The sequence below is a fragment of the Indicator indicator genome, chromosome 7, assembly GCF_027791375.1.
Source record: "Indicator indicator isolate 239-I01 chromosome 7, UM_Iind_1.1, whole genome shotgun sequence".
In the NCBI taxonomy this organism is placed as follows: domain Eukaryota; kingdom Metazoa; phylum Chordata; class Aves; order Piciformes; family Indicatoridae; genus Indicator; species Indicator indicator.
The window spans coordinates 40602199-40615985 of NC_072016.1; the positions used below are offsets into that span (position 1 = coordinate 40602199).

Sequence of the window (13787 nt, forward strand, 5' to 3'; positions counted from 1 at the left end):
TGTCTGAGCAGCCTTGGATGGTGCTTGGATCACAGGCTCAAAGGATGTGAGGAGTTGGAAGGAACCTCTGGAGAGCTTCCAGTCCAACCCCCCCTGCCAGAGCAGGAGCAGAGAATCCAGCACAGGGCACACAGGAACACATCCAGACAGGGCTGCAAAGGCTCCACACAAGGAGACTCCACAACCTCTCTGGGCAGCCTGCTCCAGGGCTCTGGCACCCTCCCACTCAAGAAGTTCCTCCTCCTGGTGAGCTGCAACCTCCTGGGCTGCAGTTTCCATCCCTTGCCCCTTGGCCTATGCCAGGGCACAAGTGAGCAGAGGCTGTCCCTGTGCCTTCCTTCCTGCCCCCCAGCCCTCAGCTCTTGACAGACATTGAGCAGATCCCTCTCAGCCTTCTGCTCTGCAGACTGAACAGCCCCAGGGCTCTCAGCCTCTCCTCCCCAGGCACTGCTCCAGGCCCTTCAGCAGCCTTGCAGCCCTCCCTTGGCCTCTCTCCAGCAGATCCCTGTCCCTCCTGACCTGGGGAGCCCACAACTGGATGCAATATTCCAGCTGTGGCCTCAGCAGGGCAGAGGAGAGCAGAGGGGGAGGAGAACCTCCCTGGCTCTGCTGGCCACACTCTGCTGCATGCAGCCCAGGACCCCCTTGGCCTTCTTGGCCCCCAGGGCACATTGCTGTGCCAGGCAGAACTTGCTGCCCCCCAGCACTGCCAGCTCCTTCTGCTTGGGGCTGCTCTCCAGCAGATCCCCTCCCAACCTGTCCTGCTGCAGTTTATTCTTCCTGCCCAGCTGCAGGACTCTGCTCTCATCCTTGCTGACCCTCATTGGGTTCCTCTCTGCCCAGCTCTCAGCCTGCCCAAGTCTCTGAGTGTTGGTGGATGCCACCATGCCTGCAGGAGAGCTGAGCAGCTGCTGCCCTTCTGCTCTGCACCCACAGACTTCCAGTCCTTCCAGGTGTCCTCCTGCCAGTGCTGTGGGAGCCTGTGTCCTGGTTGTGGGGGGGTTGCTGGGACCAGGATGTGCTCTTCCAGTGGCTGATGTGTGCTGCCTTGCTGCCTGCTCTTCCAACCATGCTGCATTGTTTTTGTGGCAGGAAATTAATCTGCAGCTGGACAATTGAGAAACCACTGGAAGGAAGGGCAGGAGATGAGAGAAGCTGAGGAATGGCCCAGGCAGTACTGAGCTGAGTTAACCCCAGTGTGATCCCATGGCTTTAGCTGGCATTACACTGAGGATGAGCCCAGCTGGTAGCTGATCACCCTGGAATAGCTGCCTGGCTTCAGGAGCTGGGTGAGCAGATTCTGCTTGCCTCCTCCTAGTCCCATTCCTCCAACTCCATGTTATCCCTGCTTCTCTTTCCCCACACTGTGCCCCCAACAGCAGGACCTCATTTGGGGAAGCCCATTTAGAATCTGGTATGGAAGGGAGCTCCAAAGCTCATCCAGGCCAAGCCCTCTGCACTCAGCAGGGACATCCTCCACTAGATCAGGTTGCCCACAGCCCTCTCCAGCCTCCCCTTGAAGACCTCCAGCCATGGAGCCTCAACCACCTCCCTGGGCAACCTCTTGCAGTGTTCCAGCAGTTTCCTGCTGCAGAACTTGTTCCTCACATCCAATCTCAATCTGCTCTGCCCTAGTTTGAAGCCATTGCCCCTAGTCCTGTCCCTGCAGGCCTTTATTCCTTGCATCTCTCCCTCAGGGCTTTCCTGGTTTCTCTTTCAAGAGTCCTTCTCCCTCTTACCTCAGGCAGCTTTGCAAGCTCCCAACATCCCTTTCCTTTTCCACCGAGGGGCTCTGTTCAGGGCACCATCACTTCAAACTCCCCTGGGTGGAAGGACAGATGAGACAGGGCATGGTGAAGGACATAGAATCACAGAATTGTTTGGGTTGGAAAAGGCCTCTGAGCTCACCCAGTCCAACCATCAACCCAACCCCACCATGGCCACTAAACCATGGCCCCAGGTGCCACATCCACACCTTTCTGCAACACCTCCAGTCATGCATGGCTGCTGTTGGCTGTGTGATGACCTGGTGTGGTTTCCCTCCTCCTCCATCAGAGGCTCCTGGAGCATCCCAAGGAGGTGCTCTGCTCAGACCCCACCTGCAGCACTGCCTCCATTTCTGGGGCCCCCAGCACAAGAAGGACCTGGAGCTGCTGGAGGTGGGCCAGAGGAGGCCACCAAGATGAGCAGAGGGCTGGAGAAGCTCCCCTGTGGGGACAGGCTGGGAGAATTGGGGCTGTGCAGCCTGGAGAAGAGAAGGCTCCAGGGAGACCTCAGAGCAGCCTGGCAGTATCTGAAGGGGCTCCAGGAGAGCTGGGGAGGGACTTTGGCCAAGGGCTGGGAGTGCCAGGCTGAGGGACAATGGCTTTGAGCTGGCAGAGGGGAGATTGAGAGTGGAGAGGAGGAAGAAATTCTTTGCAGTGAGGGTGGGGAAATACTGGAACAGGTTGCCCAGGGAGGCTGTGGCTGCCTCCTTCCCGGAGGTGTTCAAGGCCAGGCTGGATGAGACCTTGAGCAACCTGTGCTGGTGGGAGGTGTCCCTACCCGTGGCAGGGGGTTGGCACTGGATGATCTTTGAGGTCCCTTCCAGCCCAGCCCATCCTGTGACAGTCGGGCAAGCCCCGAACCGTTCTTTCTGGTGGGCTTCCACACCGGCACCGATGGCTCAGCCAGCGCTGGCAGCCTGCGGAATCCGTCCTTTGGCCCCGCATCTCCGCCCTCGGAGCTCCCTGGCCGGGCCACGGCGTCGCTCCGAGCCCGGCCCCGCTTCCCGGCTTCGGGCCGGGGCGGAGGAGGAGGCGGAGGAGGAGGAGGCGGTGGCAAAGGCGGGCGCAGGACGAGAGGGGCCGGCCCAGGGCAGCGCTACGTGTCGCGGCAGCCCTTATAGCCCCGGAGCGGCCCGGTCCCGCCGCCCGTCACCATGTCGAGCCGGCAGCAGACGGTAGGGCCACCCCGCGGGGCTGGGCACCGGGAGCGGGGCGGGGGGGGCTGGGGCTAGGGAGGCTGCGGCCGCGTCCGGGCTCCCCGAGGAAAGCCCTTCCCAGAGCCCGGCCAGCGCCGCCCGCCCCGCGGGAGGGAGCTCGCAGCTGGGCTGGCAGCTCTGGGGAGGACCTTCGCTCCTTGGGCTGCCTGAGCAAACCGGGCTGCCTGCGCTGGAAGGGGACTTAATGCTCCTCGGGGTGCCTGCGCTGGACGGGGAACCTGAGCTCCCCTGGCTCCGGAGTTGGAGTCCCGCGTGTGCTCTGTGCCCGGCGCCGGGTTTGCCCTGTGGGGATGCAGCCACCTCCTCGCAGAGGGATGTCAAGCCCGGCCCGTTACGGTGCTGGGCGCCGCGGCTTGAGCGCTCTCGCTGCTGCTAGCCGCTGGTGCCAGGGTGCCTGGGTGAGGTGTGTGCCCTGCTAGCACCTGGGCAGGGGGCTGGCTGTCCCGCCGGGCGGCCACACGTCCCCTGCCGACATACAAGTGGCAAACGCGGTGTCCCGGACGGCTGTGCCCAGAGCCACGCTCGTCCCGCAGAGAGCAGCCGCTGCGGCTGCCGCCCCGGCGAGGCTAAAGGTGGAGTCAGCGGTGGGAAAGCTGAGCCACTGCCTGGCTTACGGCTCTTTAGGCTGCCTCTGCACGGGTCCCACCCGGAGGGAGAAGCTGGTGGGACAGCCACCACCACCGCTCAGGTCCCACTCAGGGGGATGAGAAGCTGGTGGGACAGCCACCACCACCACTCAGGTCCCACTCAGGGGGATGAGAAGCTGGGGGGACAGCCACCACCCATCAGCTTTCAGCACTCAGAGCCAGAGTTTTAAAGCCAAGTAACAAAATCCAACACACAGCAAAGGGAAAATAATTGATAGCAGGAGCAAAATCCAGTTAGAAACTGAGACTGCAGCCACTGCCAGAAGAAGTTTTCTGCTTGCCAGCTGCCTTGGGTTTGGGATGTGAGGTGTGGCTTCCCAGGAGAGCTCCAGGTTTCAAACCAGAGCCATGAGGAACCTTGCCCTGAGTGTCCCAGGCTGCTTTTGCTGGTGCATTTTAGAATCATCATAGAATTGTCAGGAAGGGAGCTCAAGGCTCAGCCAGTCCCAACCCCCTGCCATGGGCAGGGACACCTCACACTCCAGCAGGTTGCTCACAGCCACCTCCAGCCTGGCTGCAAACACCTCCAGGGACGAGGCTTCCACCACCTCCCTGGGCAACCTCTGCCAGGCTCTCACCACCCTCCTGGGGAACAACATCTTCCTCACATCCAATCTGTGTCTCCCCACTTCTAGTTCTGCTCCATCCCCTCCCTGACTGCTTGTTTCACCTGGTTGTGAGTTTGCCGATCTATGCCCAGGCAGGAATGCAGCCCAAACCCCATGTGGCAGGAAAGGTGGAAGCCTTGTGGCTCAGCGATGACTCCAGAGAGGGGAGGTGCAAGGCTCGGGCTGTGTATGGGAGATTTGTTTTATTGCTGTGCCGGGAGAGAGGCGATGGCTGAGCTGCCAGGAGCAGTCCCTCTCCTTTCCCGCTTCTCCTGGGCTGCAGAAACGACCTTTATGAGGAAGATTGTGGCCGACCTTCGTCCTGCCGCTCTCAAAACAGCTCTAAGGCGAGGGACAGCTCCGGGCCACAGGCTGCTGCGTTGCTCTGGCCAGGAGTGCAACAGAAGCTGCAAAAGGCTTCTTCGTGGGGAGAGCTTTTGCTTGTTGGGATGGAGCAGTGAGGGAAGCCCAGCAGAGCTCCCGCTGGGCTGTGGCCAGGCAGACCTTGCACAAAGCAGAGAGGGAGTTGTGGCTCCCAGCGCGGTGCCGCCGGCGGCTCGGTTCCAGCCAGCTCCTGCTGAGCCCACGGCTGGGGGGAGGTCTGCACTTGGAGGGGAATCCCTTGGGCAGCAGGAGGCATCTGAGGGGGGTCCCTTGGTCAGGATGGGGTGTGAAGGGATCCCTTGGTCAGGATGAGGTGTGGGGGCATCCCTTGGTCAGGATGAGGTGTGAGGGGATCCCTTGGTCAGGATGGGGTGTGAAGGGATCCCTTGGTCAGGATGAGGTGTGAAGGGATCCCTTGGTCAGGATGAGGTGTGAGGGGGATCCCTTGGTCAGGATGGGGTGTGAAGGGATCCCTTGGTCAGGATGAGGTGTGAGGGGATCCCTTGGTCAGGATGAGGTGTGAGGGGGATCCCTTGGTCAGGATGGGGTGTGAAGGGATCCCTTGGTCAGGATGAGGTGTGGGGGCATCCCTTGGTCAGGATGAGGTGTGAGAGGATCCCTTGGTCAGGATGAGGTGTGAGAGGATCCCTTGGTCAGGATGGGGTGTGAAGGGATCCCTTGGTCAGGATGAGGTGTGGGGGCATCCCTTGGTCAGGATGAGGTGTGAGGGGATCCCTTGGTCAGGATGAGGTGTGAGGGGATCCCTTGGTCAGGATGAGGTGTGGGGGCATCCCTTGGTCAGGATGAGGTGTGAGGGGATCCCTTGGTCAGGATGGGGTGTGAAGGGATCCCTTGGTCAGGATGAGGTGTGAGGGGATCCCTTGGTCAGGATGAGGTGTGGGGGCATCCCTTGGTCAGGATGAGGTGTGAGGGGATCCCTTGGTCAGGATGGGGTGTGAAGGGATCCCTTGGTCAGGATGAGGTGTGAGGGGGATCCCTTGGTCAGGATGGGGTGTGAAGGGATCCCTTGGTCAGGATGAGGTGTGAGGGGATCCCTTGGTCAGGATGAGGTGTGAGGGGATCCCTTGGTCAGGATGAGGTGTGAGGGGGATCCCTTGGTCAGGATGGGGTGTGAAGGGATCCCTTGGTCAGGATGAGGTGTGAGGGGATCCCTTGGTCAGGATGAGGTGTGAGGGGGATCCCTTGGTCAGGATGGGGTGTGAGGGATCCCTTGGTCAGGATGAGGTGTGGGGGCATCCCTTGGTCAGGATGAGGTGTGAGGGGGATCCCTTGATCAGGATGAGGTGTGAGGGGGATCCCTTGGTCAGGATGAGGTGTGAGGGGATCCCTTGGTCAGGATGAGGTGTGAGGGGATCCCTTGGTCAGGATGAGGTGTGGGGGGATCCCTTGGTCAGGATGAGGTGTGAGGGGATCCCTTGGTCAGGATGAGGTGTGAGGGGATCCCTTGGTCAGGATGAGGTGTGAGGGGGGATCCCTTGGTCAGGATGAGGTGTGAGGGGATCCCTTGGTCAGGATGAGGTGTGGGGGCATCCCTTGGTCAGGATGAGGTGTGAGGGGGGATCCCTTGGTCAGGATGAGGTGTGAGAGGATCCCTTGGTCAGGATGAGGTGTGGGGGGGATCCCTTGGTCAGGATGAGGTGTGAGAGGATCCCTTGGTCAGGTGTGAGGGGGATCTCTTGGTCAGGATGAGGTGTCAGAGGATCCCTTGGTCAGGGTGAGGTGTGAGGGGGATCCCTTGGTCAGGATGAGGTGTGAGAGGATCCCTTGGTCAGGATGAGGTGTGAGGGGGATCCCTTGGTCAGGATGAGGTGTGAGGGGATCCCTTGGTCAGGATGAGGTGTGAGGGGGATCCCTTGGTCAGGGTGAGGTGTGAGGGGATCCCTTGGTCAGGGTGAGGTGTGAGGGGATCCCTTGGTCAGGGTGAGGTGTGAGGGGGGATCCCTTGGTCAGGGTGAGGTGTGAGGGGGGATCCCTTGGTCAGGATGAGGTGTGAGGGGAGATCCCTTGGTCAGGATGGGGTGTGAGGGGATCCCTTGGTCAGGATGGGGTGTGAGGGGATCCCTTGGTCAGGATGAGGTGTGAGGGGATCCCTTGGTGAGGATGAGGTGTGAGAGGATCCCTTGGTCAGGATGAGGTGTGAGGGGGATCCCTTGGTCAGGATGAGGTGTGAGGGGATCCCTTGGTCAGGATGAGGTGTGAGGGGGATCCCTTGGTCAGGGTGAGGTGTGAGGGGGATCCCTTGGTCAGGATGAGGTGTGAGGGGATCCCTTGGTCAGGATGAGGTGTGAGGGGGATCCCTTGGTCAGGATGAGGTGTGAGGGGGATCCCTTGGTCAGGATGAGGTGTGAGGGGATCCCTTGGTCAGGATGAGGTGTGAGGGGGATCCCTTGGTCAGGGTGAGGTGTGAGGGGATCCCTTGGTCAGGATGAGGTGTGAGGGGATCCCTTGGTCAGGATGAGGTGTGAGGGGACCCTTGGTCAGGATGAGGTGTGAGGGGGATCCCTTGGTCAGGATGAGGTGTGAGGGGGATCCCTTGGTCAGGGTGAGGTGTGAGGGGATCCCTTGGTCAGGGTGAGGTGTGAGGGGGGATCCCTTGGTCAGGATGAGGTGTGAGGGGGGATCCCTTGGTCAGGATGAGGTGTGAGAGGATCCCTTGGTCAGGATGAGGTGTGAGGGGAGATCCCTTGGTCAGGATGAGGTGTGAGGGGATCCCTTGGTCAGGATGAGGTGTGAGGGGGATCCCTTGGTCAGGATGAGGTGTGAGGGGATCCCTTGGTCAGGATGAGGTGTGAGGGGAGATCCCTTGGTCAGGATGAGGTGTGAGGGGATCCCTTGGTCAGGATGAGGTGTGAGGGGGATCCCTTGGTCAGGATGAGGTGTCAGAGGATCCCTTGGTCAGGATGAGGTGTGAGGGGATCCCTTGGTCAGGATGAGGTGTGAGAGGATCCCTTGGTCAGGGTGAGGTGTGAGGGGGATCCCTTGGTCAGGATGAGGTGTGAGGGGATCCCTTGGTGAGGATGAGGTGTGAAGGGATCCCTTGGTCAGGATGAGGTGTGGGGGCATCCCTTGGTCAGGATGAGGTGTGAGGGGATCCCTTGGTCAGGATGAGGTGTGAGGGGATCCCTTGGTCAGGATGAGGTGTGGGGGCATCCCTTGGTCAGGATGAGGTGTGAGGGGATCCCTTGGTCAGGATGAGGTGTGAGGGGGATCCCTTGGTCAGGATGGGGTGTGAAGGGATCCCTTGGTCAGGATGAGGTGTGAGGGGATCCCTTGGTCAGGATGAGGTGTGAGGGGGATCCCTTGGTCAGGATGAGGTGTGAGGGGGGATCCCTTGGTCAGGATGAGGTGTGAGGGGGATCCCTTGGTCAGGATGAGGTGTGGGGGCATCCCTTGGTCAGGATGAGGTGTGAGGGGGATCCCTTGATCAGGATGAGGTGTGAGAGGATCCCTTGGTCAGGGTGAGGTGTGAGGGGGATCTCTTGGTCAGGGTGAGGTGTGAGGGGAGATCCCTTGGTCAGGATGAGGTGTGAGGGGGATCCCTTGGTCAGGATGAGGTGTGAGAGGATCCCTTGGTCAGGATGAGGTGTGAGAGGATCCCTTGGTCAGGGTGAGGTGTGAGGGGGATCTCTTGGTCAGGATGAGGTGTGAGGGGGATCCCTTGGTCAGGATGAGGTGTGAGGGGGATCCCTTGGTCAGGATGAGGTGTGAGGGGAGATCCCTTGGTCAGGATGAGGTGTGAGAGGATCCCTTGGTCAGGGTGAGGTGTGAGGGGGATCCCTTGGTCAGGATGAGGTGTGAGAGGATCCCTTGGTCAGGATGAGGTGTGAGGGGGATCCCTTGGTCAGGATGAGGTGTGAGGGGATCCCTTGGTCAGGATGAGGTGTGAGGGGGATCCCTTGGTCAGGGTGAGGTGTGAGGGGATCCCTTGGTCAGGATGAGGTGTGAGGGGATCCCTTGGTCAGGGTGAGGTGTGAGGGGGGATCCCTTGGTCAGGATGAGGTGTGAGGGGAGATCCCTTGGTCAGGATGGGGTGTGAGGGGGATCCCTTGGTCAGGATGAGGTGTGAGGGGATCCCTTGGTGAGGATGAGGTGTGAGGGGATCCCTTGGTGAGGATGAGGTGTGAGAGGATCCCTTGGTCAGGATGAGGTGTGAGGGGATCCCTTGGTCAGGATGAGGTGTGAGGGGGATCCCTTGGTCAGGATGAGGTGTGAGGGGATCCCTTGGTGAGGATGAGGTGTGAGGGGGATCCCTTGGTCAGGATGAGGTGTGAGGGGGATCCCTTGGTCAGGATGAGGTGTGAGGGGGATCCCTTGGTCAGGGTGAGGTGTGAGGGGATCCCTTGGTCAGGGTGAGGTGTGAGGGGGATCCCTTGGTCAGGATGAGGTGTGAGAGGATCCCTTGGTCAGGATGGGTGTGAGGGGGATCCCTTGGTCAGGATGAGGTGTGAGGGGGATCCCTTGGTCAGGATGAGGTGTGAGGGGGGATCCCTTGGTCAGGATGAGGTGTGAGGGGGATCCCTTGGTCAGGGTGAGGTGTGAGGGGGGATCCCTTGGTCAGGATGAGGTGTGAGGGTGATCCCTTGGTCAGGATGAGGTGTCAGAGGATCCCTTGGTCAGGATGAGGTGTGAGGGGATCCCTTGGTCAGGGTGAGGTGTGAGGGGATCCCTTGGTCAGGATGAGGTGTGAGGAGATCCCTTGGTGAGGATGAGGTGTGAGGGGAGATCCCTTGGTCAGGATGAGGTGTGAGAGGATCCCTTGGTCAGGGTGAGGTGTGAGGGGGATCCCTTGGTCAGGGTGAGGTGTGAGGGGGATCCCTTGGTCAGGATGAGGTGTGAGGGGATCCCTTGGTCAGGATGAGGTGTGAGGGGATCCCTTGGTCAGGGTGAGGTGTGAGGGGGATCCCTTGGTGAGGATGAGGTGTGAGAGGATCCCTTGGTCAGGGTGAGGTGTGAGGGGATCCCTTGGTCAGGATGAGGTGTGGGGGGGATCCCTTGGTCAGGGTGAGGTGTGAGGGGATCCCTTGGTCAGGGTGAGGTGTGAGGGGGATCCCTTGGTCAGGATGAGGTGTGAGGGGGATCCCTTGGTCAGGATGAGGTGTGAGGGGATCCCTTGGTCAGGGTGAGGTGTGAGGGGATCCCTTGGTCGGGATGAGGTGTGAGGGGATCCCTTGGTCGGGATGAGGTGTGAGGGGGATCCCTTGGTCAGGATGAGGTGTGAGGGGATCCCTTGGTCAGGATGAGGTGTGAGGGGGATCCCTCGGTCAGGGTGAGGTGTCAGAGGATCCCTTGGTCAGGATGAGGTGTGAGAGGATCCCTTGGTCAGGGTGAGGTGTGAGGGGATCCCTTGGTCAGGGTGAGGTGTGAGGGGATCCCTTGGTCAGGATGAGGTGTGAGGGGGATCCCTCGGTCAGGGTGAGGTGTGAGGGGAGATCCCTTGGTCAGGATGAGGTGTGAGGGGGATCCCTTGGTCAGGATGAGGTGTGAGAGGATCCCTTGGTCAGGGTGAGGTGTGAGGGGGATCCCTTGGTCAGGATGAGGTGTGAGGGGGAATCCCTTGGTCAGGGTGAGGTGTCAGAGGATCCCTTGGTCAGGATGAGGTGTGAGAGGATCCCTTGGTCAGGGTGAGGTGTGAGGGGATCCCTTGGTCAGGGTGAGGTGTGAGGGGATCCCTTGGTCAGGATGAGGTGTGAGGGGATCCCTTGGTCAGGGTGAGGTGTGAGGGGGATCCCTTGGTCAGGATGAGGTGTGAGGGGGATCCCTTGGTCAGGATGAGGTGTGAGAGGATCCCTTGGTCAGGGTGAGGTGTGAGGGGGGATCCCTTGGTCAGGGTGAGGTGTGAGGGGATCCCTTGGTCAGGATGAGGTGTGAGGGGGATCCCTTGGTCAGGGTGAGGTGTGAGGGGGATCCCTTGGTCAGGATGAGGTGTGAGGGGATCCCTTGGTCAGGATGAGGTGTGAGGGGATCCCTTGGTCAGGGTGAGGTGTGAGGGGATCCCTTGGTCAGGATGAGGTGTGAGGGGATCCCTTGGTCAGGGTGAGGTGTGAGGGGATCCCTTGGTCAGGGTGAGGTGTGAGGGGATCCCTTGGTCAGGATGAGGTGTGAGGGGATCCCTTGGTCAGGGTGAGGTGTGAGGGGATCCCTTGGTCAGGGTGAGGTGTGAGGGGGATCCCTTGGTCAGGATGAGGTGTGAGGGGATCCCTTGGTCAGGGTGAGGTGTGAGGGGGATCCCTTGGTCAGGATGAGGTGTGAGGGGGATCCCTTGGTCAGGATGAGGTGTGAGGGGATCCCTTGGTCAGGATGAGGTGTGAGGGGATCCCTTGGTCAGGATGAGGTGTGAGGGATCCCTTGGTCAGGATGAGGTGTGAGGGGATCCCTTGGTCAGGATGAGGTGTGAGGGGATCCCTTGGTCAGGATGAGGTGTGAGGGGATCCCTTGGTCAGGATGAGGTGTGAGGGGATCCCTTGGTCAGGATGAGGTGTGAGGGGATCCCTTGGTCAGGATGAGGTGTGAGGGGATCCCTTGGTCAGGATGAGGTGTGGGGGCATCCCTTGGTCAGGATGAGGTGTGAGGGGATCCCTTGGTCAGGATGAGGTGTGAGGGGATCCCTTGGTCAGGATGAGGTGTGAGGGGATCCCTTGGTCAGGATGAGGTGTGAGGGGGGATCCCTTGGTCAGGGTGAGGTGTGAGGGGGGATCCCTTGGTCAGGGTGAGGTGTGAGGGGATCCCTTGGTCAGGATGGGGTGTGAGGGGGATCCCTTGGTCAGGGTGAGGTGTGAGGGGATCCCTTGGTCAGGATGAGGTGTGAGGGGGATCCCTTGGTCAGGGTGAGGTGTGAGGGGATCCCTTGGTCAGGATGAGGTGTGAGGGGATCCCTTGGTCAGGGTGAGGTGTGAGGGGATCCCTTGGTCAGGGTGAGGTGTGAGGGGATCCCTTGGTCAGGATGAGGTGTGAGGGGGATCCCTTGGTCAGGATGAGGTGTGAGGGGATCCCTTGGTCAGGATGAGGTGTGAGGGGATCCCTTGGTCAGGATGAGGTGTGAGGGGGATCCCTTGGTCAGGGTGAGGTGTGAGGGGATCCCTTGGTCAGGATGAGGTGTGAGGGGGATCCCTTGGTCAGGATGAGGTGTGAGGGGATCCCTTGGTCAGGATGAGGTGTGAGGGGGATCCCTTGGTCAGGATGAGGTGTGAGGGGATCCCTTGGTCAGGATGAGGTGTGAGGGGATCCCTTGGTCAGGGTGAGGTGTGAGGGGATCCCTTGGTCAGGATGAGGTGTGAGGGGATCCCTTGGTCAGGGTGAGGTGTGAGGGGATCCCTTGGTCAGGATGAGGTGTGAGGGGGATCCCTTGGTCAGGATGAGGTGTGAGGGGGGATCCCTTGGTCAGGATGAGGTGTGGGGGCATCCCTTGGTCAGGATGGGGTGTGAGGGGATCCCTTGGTCAGGATGAGGTGTGAGGGGATCCCTTGGTCAGGGTGAGGTGTGAGGGGGATCCCTTGGTCAGGATGAGGTGTGAGGGGGATCCCTTGGTCAGGATGAGGTGTGAGGGGATCCCTTGGTCAGGATGAGGTGTGAGGGGGGATCCCTTGGTCAGGATGAGGTGTGAGGGGATCCCTTGGTCAGGATGAGGTGTGAGGGGATCCCTTGGTCAGGATGAGGTGTGAGGGGGATCCCTTGGTCAGGATGAGGTGTGAGGGGATCCCTTGGTCAGGATGAGGTGTGAGGGGGATCCCTTGGTCAGGATGAGGTGTGAGGGGGATCCCTTGGTCAGGATGAGGTGTGAGGGGATCCCTTGGTCAGGATGAGGTGTGAGGGGGATCCCTTGGTCAGGGTGAGGTGTGAGGGGATCCCTTGGTCAGGATGAGGTGTGAGGGGGATCCCTTGGTCAGGATGAGGTGTGAGGGGATCCCTGGGTCAGGATGAGGTGTGAGGGGGATCCCTTGGTCAGGATGAGGTGTGAGAGGATCCCTTGGTCAGGATGAGGTGTGAGGGGGATCCCTTGGTCAGGGTGAGGTGTGAGGGAGATCCCTTGGTCAGGGTGAGGTGTGAGGGGATCCCTTGGTCAGGATGAGGTGTGAGGGGATCCCTTGGTCAGGATGAGGTGTGAGGGGATCCCTTGGTCAGGATGAGGTGTGAGGGGGATCCCTTGGTCAGGGTGAGGTGTGAGGGGATCCCTTGGTCAGGATGAGGTGTGAGGGGGATCCCTTGGTCAGGGTGAGGTGTGAGGGGATCCCTTGGTCAGGTGAGGTGTGAGGGGATCCCTTGGTCAGGGTGAGGTGTGAGGGGGATCCCTTGGTCAGGGTGAGGTGTGAGGGGGATCCCTTGGTCAGGGTGAGGTGTGAGGGGATCCCTTGGTCAGGATGAGGTGTGAGGGGATCCCTTGGTCAGGGTGAGGTGTGAGGGGGATCCCTTGGTCAGGATGAGGTGTGAGGGGGATCCCTTGGTCAGGGTGAGGTGTGAGGGGGATCCCTTGGTCAGGGTGAGGTGTGAGGGGGGATCCCTTGGTCAGGGTGAGGTGTGAGGGGATCCCTTGGTCAGGGTGAGGTGTGAGGGGATCCCTTGGTCAGGGTGAGGTGTGTCACACTGAAGGGGATCCCTTGGTCACAGCTATCTGCATGCACACGTGGGTGGTTGTGTTAGGGCACTGAACAGCTCTCAGCTGAGGAGAGGCTGAGCCCTGGGGCTGGGGAGCCTGCAGAGGAGGAGGCTGAGGAGAGATCTGCTCAGTGCCTACAAATATCTGAGGGGTGGCTGGCAGGAGGCTGGGGCCAGGCTCTGCTCAGTGGTGCCCAGGGACAGGACAGGAGGTGCTGGGCATAAGCTTGAAGCTCCATCTGAACATGAGGAGGAACTTCTTGACTTTGAGGGTGGCAGAGCCCTGGGGCAGGCTGCCCAGAGAGGTGATGGAGTCTCCTTCTCTGGAGCCTGCCAGGGCCCATCTGGATGTGTTCCTGTGTGCCCTGCCCTGGGTGCCCCTGCTCTGGCAGGGGGCTTGGACTGGATGATCTCCAGGGGTCCCTTCCAGCCCCTGCCACTCTGTGAGTCATTCTCAGGGCAGTCACATGAGGAGGTTCAGGAAGGGTGGAGATTTCCCCTAAGGATAGGACAGGGAACAGCACAAGTTGCTCCCACAAGGAGCAGCCTCAATGG

General features: G+C 60.5%; 1 protein-coding gene across 1 annotated transcript in view; it reads left to right on the forward strand.

Annotated features, from left to right (window-relative positions):
• Window positions 1-2926: 2926 nt before the first annotated feature.
• The window catches only part of LOC128967858 (bifunctional 3'-phosphoadenosine 5'-phosphosulfate synthase 2), a 43407-nt gene continuing 32546 nt past the window's right edge, over window positions 2927-13787 (forward strand). The window contains exon 1 of the mRNA XM_054382109.1: window positions 2927-2941. The gene's annotated coding sequence lies outside the window, so the exon portion shown is untranslated. The remainder of the gene's footprint in view (window positions 2942-13787) is intronic.